This window comes from Leptonychotes weddellii, chromosome 10 (assembly GCF_054177405.1).
Source record: "Leptonychotes weddellii isolate Sample4059 chromosome 10, ASM5417740v2, whole genome shotgun sequence".
NCBI lineage: Eukaryota > Metazoa > Chordata > Mammalia > Carnivora > Phocidae > Leptonychotes > Leptonychotes weddellii.
In genome coordinates, this window is record NC_138378.1 from 89,021,573 (window position 1) to 89,027,697 (window position 6,125).

A 6,125-nucleotide genomic window follows, 5' to 3' on the forward strand; every position below is an offset into this window, starting at 1 on the left:
CAGGCTGGACCACCCTCACCCCTTCTTGGGTCTCCCCTTCCTTCCCTAGAGAGCCCAGCAGCCCAGGTTCTAAGCCCTGTGCTGGGTGGTTCCTTATCTGTAGAAAGAAGCAGCTCTGGGATGTTCTGAAGGCCCAGGAGGCTGGGGAGACAGGCCCATCTGAGGCACATTCCTTCCAACCTGGCTGAGGTTCAACAGGCCTGAGGGGTATTTATTATTTGCTGATGACAGGTCACCCTCCCCTGCCTTTTTTAGCAGAGAAGTGACACCAACCATAGGATCTTAGGCCCCAAAAGGACCTTCCCTCCGTGAGACTCCATCTACCATGAGGATGACAGCTACGAGCAGAAGGCCTCAGTGTCCCAAACAGGGAGGCTTCTGCGAGTAAAACGATGGCCGTCACACATCAGGTCAGTGGGTCTAAACCTAGGCTGCCCTGGCAAGCCAGCTACTGGGGTCCCTAGCACTAACCCCGCCTCTTGGGGTGCGGCCCGAAAGGCGAGGTAGAGCTGGGGGCCCCCTAATGGTGGATTCTGCATCTGAGCTCCACAGTGCCTGCACCCAAAGCTGCCCCCGCCCCAAAGCCCAGGCCTGTCTGGCTTCCTTCTCTCCAGCCTCTCCAAGGCTCACTGGGGGCCTCTGGCCACAAAAGCCCTCACTGGGTACCCGGCCACAGTCATCACTAGGGACCCAGGGAGGCCCACAAGGGGCTCAGGAAGGAGCCCCTTCCTCTGCCCCGTCCCCCTTCGTAATTGCAGACCCCCAGCGGCTCTGGAGAGGCCAGGGTAAGTGGGGGCCAGATTGGGAGGGGTCGGTTGCGGGAGGAGGGGGACAGAGAGAAGGAAGACGAAGGCGAGGGTGGCAGCCCTGCCGGGCTCACAGAAGGTGCGGACGCAGTGGGCCCACAGAGGCCTCCTTCCTGTCCACCTGCCCCAGCAGCTACCACAAGGGCCCACACGGGACTCTCCGCATCCCCTGCTCCCCCCAGCTCCCTCCCGGGCACCACCCCCAGCAGGCCCACCTTGCTCACCTCCAAAGGCCCCGGGAAAGGGTAAGCGGGCCTTCCCGATGCAAGGGCCGTCCACCCGTGAATGGAGAATGCTGCTGCCGTGCTTCCGACTTCCGCTCCCCTCACCACCACTCGCTCACCCCTCCCGCCCTGCGGCCTCCCCAGGGCTCCCGAGCTGCTCGCCACCTCACACTTCCTGCCCACAAGACTAGCGCCTCCATTCCCAGGCCCACTGCCTCTGGCCCCCTTCCCCAGGCCCCCCGCTGCCGGGAGGCCCCTACCCAGCACAAGGCCCAGAGAGAAGTGCCGACGCCCTTCTCCCCAGTCAAGGGCCCCGGGGAGAGAAAGGGGAAGGTGCTGTGCCCTGGGCTGGGGACAGGCCCCACCCCCTTCCTCCCTGTGGTTCTGTCACCAGGTTCTCATCTCTGCCCCAGCTGGCGGTCCCTTGCCGCCAGGCACCTGGGGGACAGAGGAGGCCCTGGGCCTGGCAGCTTTCCTTTTCCTGTTTCTCATAAATGACATTGGGAACGTGGTGTGGCTTCTTCTCATGTAGGTAACCGCGGTGCGGATACAACTGTCTTTTTTACAAAGTGTCCCCCGGTGGCACCTCAGCCGCCCCTCTCAGCTCCTTTATGGAGCACTGCTATATCCATTACAGATGGGAGGCAGGCCCAGAGAGGTTATTCCACTGCCTAGGGTTGCACAGCTGAGGTTCGAACTCAGAGTGTCCGGCCACGAGAACCAACTGTCATGCGTTCCCACTGCTGAATTCCCATCATGTGTCTGCAGGACGCAGGTCCCAGGTGTCCACGAGTGTGAGACAGGGGCTGGTGGGGAGCCACGCTCACGCACCAGTCTCTTCTCTCTCTGCACAATCGACGTCTCCAGCCCCCACCGCTACCACTGTCCCTGCTGAGGCTCCAAAGCCCCTGCACCCCGCCCCCACCCGCAAGCTCCAGTCCGCACAATTACAAGTGTCCAGGAGACCCTGCCACCAGCAGGTCCCAGAAGCAGAGTACCTTCTGACCCAGGCCACCCCGGCCCATAGTTTAGAGGGCCTAGCTCCAGCTCTCCCTTCCTCCAGCTGCATCCCTCTCTCACAAGGCCAGGCCCACCATGCCCACCAGGCCCACCAGGCCCTTCTCCGCCACCCTCAGAGCACCCAGGAGCCTGGAAGTCTCGGCTTCCGGGCCCCCGCGCCATCTGCCTGCCATGAGGAACTGCATCACCGCTCTGTGCGGCCCTAGAGACAGGGAGGGCGTGGACGGGGCTTGCGCCTGTAGGCGTTGCCCCCCACCCCAGCGTGCACACGTGATACAGGGCAGAGACGGTGGAGGGGAGGTGGGCAATGGCAGGGGTTGGAGGTTGGAAGTGGGCTCGGCTGCAGTAGCCACATTTGCGGGAGGCCGAGAATCTCAGTTCAAGCCTGGACCTCCCGGTCACTATTAAGATGGGAGGCAGGAGGGCAGGACTCACTTTATAGAACACTTTGTCGGCTGCAGTTGTAACTTTTACACATTCGAACACGTCCGATGGGGCCCTCCACTGTTCCCTCTCTGGGGCTGGCAAATGGGAGAGCAGGCTTATCTCACCAGTGCCTCAGACTCACCGCAACGCTAACCCGGTTCCTCACCTCCCCCAGGCTGCCCTCCTTCTGTATTCGGGATTTTATAGAACTGTGCCCAGCTATGTACGCCAGGAACCCAGAGTCACGTCAGCCTGAATGCAAACCCTCCCCCGAGGCCTCCGGCCTCCCAGGGCCTCTCTGGAATGTGGCCCCGGGTGGCCAGTACCCAATCCTCCTGCGGTCCCTATGTGAGAAGCTGCTAACCCCTCAGGAATAAAACACAGGATGTCTGTCCCCAGGGAGCGTCCAATCTAGTGACGGGGCCAGAAAATAAACAAGTGGCCTAAGCAATCAACATCTGATTGTAAACTGTGAGGGATGCTGAGGAAGGAAGGGGCAGGGAGCGCGGAGGGCCGGCAGCAGGGACGGAGGCAGGGGAGCAGCAATGCTCGTGGGGACCTTTATACCCTGGTGAAGGGGAGCCAGCATGTCTAGTTCCTTGCCTGAGACTGGAAAGTTCTCCATGCGTTAAGGGGACAGAAAGCGAAGCCAGTGTGGCCGGTCAGCTGGCTCAGGGGACAGTGGGAGAAGACGAGGCGGGAGGGGCAGGACCAGATGCCAGGGGGTCCCCAGTGGTCAGCCAGCGTGCATGCTAAGCGGGGGAATGGCAGGTCAGGGAGCCCTGCATGTTGGTTTATAAGACCATCTGCTGCTGTATGGACAACAGCCAGTCACTCACTGAGCGCAGGGAGACCAGCTGGGGGCTCCGCGGTCCAGGGGAGGCAGGCTTGGAGGGGTGCAGAAAGGGCAGAACAGGGGAGGCAGAGGACTTGGGACACACACTGGGCTGAGTGGGCGGACCAGCTGCTTAAGCAGGAGTGAGCATGGGTGAGCAGCACGAAGGGGCTACACCGCGGGCTGACGGAGACTACGTGGGACAAGTCTGCAAAGGAGAGTGAGAAGGGGCTGCCAAGGAGGGGACAGAATCATGGGGAGTGTGGCATCACAGAAGAGGAGGAGGTAACTTTAGAAGGAGGAAGTGGTCAGCTATGTCAAATGCTGCTAGAAAGGCTAGGGAGGTAAGGTGCCAAGTGGCCGTCGAATGTGGCCGCATGGGGGTCACGGACGAGCAGGGGTTGGGGGAGCAGGGAGCACAAGAGGGGCCGAAGCCAGGCGGCTTGAGGTGAGGACCGATGAGGAGGGGAGGACCTGGGGTCGACCTCCCAGACCCCGACCCCGGGTCTGCCCCCTGCAGTGCAGCCGTGATCCTGGCACCAGCAGCTCCCGTGACTGCCCTGTGGCGGGTCAGGCGGGGCCCGGTGCTCCGCCTCCTCCGTGTGTTTCGGAGCCCGCACGCTCTCTGCCACATGACCTTCTCAAGGGCAAGGCCCGGCGTCCACCTGCGGAGCACCGAGGCTGCGTGGCAGAGGCCTGGCTCGTAAGTGCCCACTGCCACTTGCTGAACGAACGAGCGAAAGCCACTCATCGTCTCCTCCGGGATCGCTTCGGGACAATGCCATGGGCGATGGAATGCGCCCCCCCCTTTCCTCCCAGGCGGTGGGGCTTGTCTGCAGGCATGTGGCTCGCGTGTCTAGCGGTGTGGGGCATTCCTGCTCACAGCAATCTCCAAAAGCAGACTCCCCGACTGGTGCGGCCCCCAGCTCCCTTCCATCTCCGAGCTTTCATCTCCTTCCCAAGGTTGCCGGGACTAAAACTCTAGACGGGGGAATCCCTGGATACAGGCAAGGAGGGCACAAGCTCAGTGGCTGTGGGGCTTGGAGGAGGGCAGGAGGAAGGAAATGGGCTCCTGCCCAGAGCCCTGCCAGCTCGAGCTTTGATCGGCCACCCCTCCCCGTGCCTGGGCCACTGTGCCCTCCCCAGGGCCCAGAGGACACCCAGCCTCCTCTCCTGACCACAGCCCCTGGGCACGCAGCCTTGCCAGGCAGCCCCTTCCTGCCTCCTTCGAGGTAAGAGACTTCCTGTTTGCCCGCAGAGGAAGCGGCTCAGCACAGGTAGGGAGGGGGCAGCTGACAAGCTGAGCACAGAAGAGAGCATGGGGCCCACCTTCCAGGAGAGGGGCTCTGGGGATTCCAGCACCCAGTCTGCCCTCCTGAGAGGCGGAGGCATGAGAGGTGGGGGGGGCGGCAGGGAAGGGAAGGGCACCTGACTTGCCCCTGCCGGTCACCGCGGGCCCCCGTGTGCTGACATTCACCGGGCCCTTGACAAGCAGCATGTCCAGCCCATGAGGCTGGGGTGGGAATGGGGCGATATTACCCTCATGCTGCCGAACAGATGGGGAGACGGAGGGTCTGAGCGGTCACTCTGGCTGCATTTGAACCCAGGACTGCCAAACCCAAGCGAATCCACTTTCTTCTCTACCCCGCTGCACCTGCATACTGCTGATGGGAAGGAGCAGGCCTTCTCTCCAAGCGAGCAGCACTACTGGCAGCCTCTCTCCCAATTTGAAGCTTCTAGAAGCTCACTACCGTCCTTCCGGGGACACCAGCGATTGGGCAGCGTGAGAGCCGAAGCCAGAAGCACCCAGTGCCCTCCTGTGTGCCTGAAGGACAAACTTCTGTCCTTTAGGGAGGCCTGGGGGGAAGGCGGCCACGCGCTCCTTCCTCCAGCAAAGGCCCTATTCCCTCCCAGCTCTCCAGCCTCCACACGCCTGGGGCCTCAGGCAGGACAGTCAGGAGGACACCTGCCTCCCTAAACATTCCTCTGCCAGGTTAGATGGTTATTGCACTGGCCCACGTGACTCTGGGCCCCCTGGGGATCTGAGCCCAGAGCTGGGGGCCGGGAGGGGTGTGGGGGGGTGGTGAGGGCTTCCCTCGCTAATGCCTATAGTCCTAGAATGGGAGGGAGAAGTCTCTCAGAGGCAGGGCCACGGGGAAAGGGAGCCCAGTCCAGCAGTAAAACCACCACCAACCACCCAACACCTAGGCGGGCCCCAGTGCGGGCCCTGGTTTCCTGGAGCGGGGCAGGAAGTACGACAACAGTGGATGACAAGCTTCTACCTCTTGGACTTGGCTGCCCAATTCCGTGGTAGGCACAGATGCCCAGGCCACAGCTCCCTGGACCCCAGACTCTGTCTGCCAAGGCTCCCCTTCTCCGCTCCCTCCCAACTCCGCGCGTTTGTAGATGGGCACCTTCCCTGCAGCCCCTCGTCCTGGGTCTGCCCTCCTTAGGGAAGCAGCGGGTAGGATTCCAGCCATTCCCCTCAGTCTCCAAACCCCCTTGGCACCCAACAGATGCTCACCAGCATCTGCTGAAGTCCGGGAGCATGGAGTTGTTCTAGCGGCAAAAATGCTCACAACCTGAGCACCCACAACTGGGAACTGGACAATAGATCATGGTAGAGCCTGCAGCCATATGGTGAGCCTCAGCCACCTTTAACTAGCTCAGTTTTATTTTTTTTATTTTTTATTTTTTTTAAAGATTTTATTTATTTATTTGAGAGAGAGAATGAGATAGAGAGAGAGAGCATGAGAGGGGGGAGGGTCAGAGGGCGAAGCAGGCTCCCCGCTGAGCAAGCAGGGAGCCCGATGC

The 6,125-nt window shown here is 61.6% G+C and overlaps 1 protein-coding gene across 7 annotated transcripts in view; it reads right to left on the reverse strand.

Annotated features, from left to right (window-relative positions):
• PSD4 (pleckstrin and Sec7 domain containing 4) overlaps window positions 1-6,125 on the reverse strand; it is a 32,042-nt gene that overhangs the window by 21,508 nt on the left and 4,409 nt on the right. For 6 of the 7 annotated variants that reach the window (XR_014138214.1, XM_081796758.1, XM_081796756.1 and 3 more), the window contains exon 1: window positions 1,031-1,358. The exons of the other annotated variant lie outside the window; for it this stretch is intronic. The gene's annotated coding sequence lies outside the window, so the exon portion shown is untranslated. Of the gene's footprint in view, window positions 1-1,030; window positions 1,359-6,125 lie in introns of those variants that run through there. 7 annotated transcript variants of the gene reach the window in all.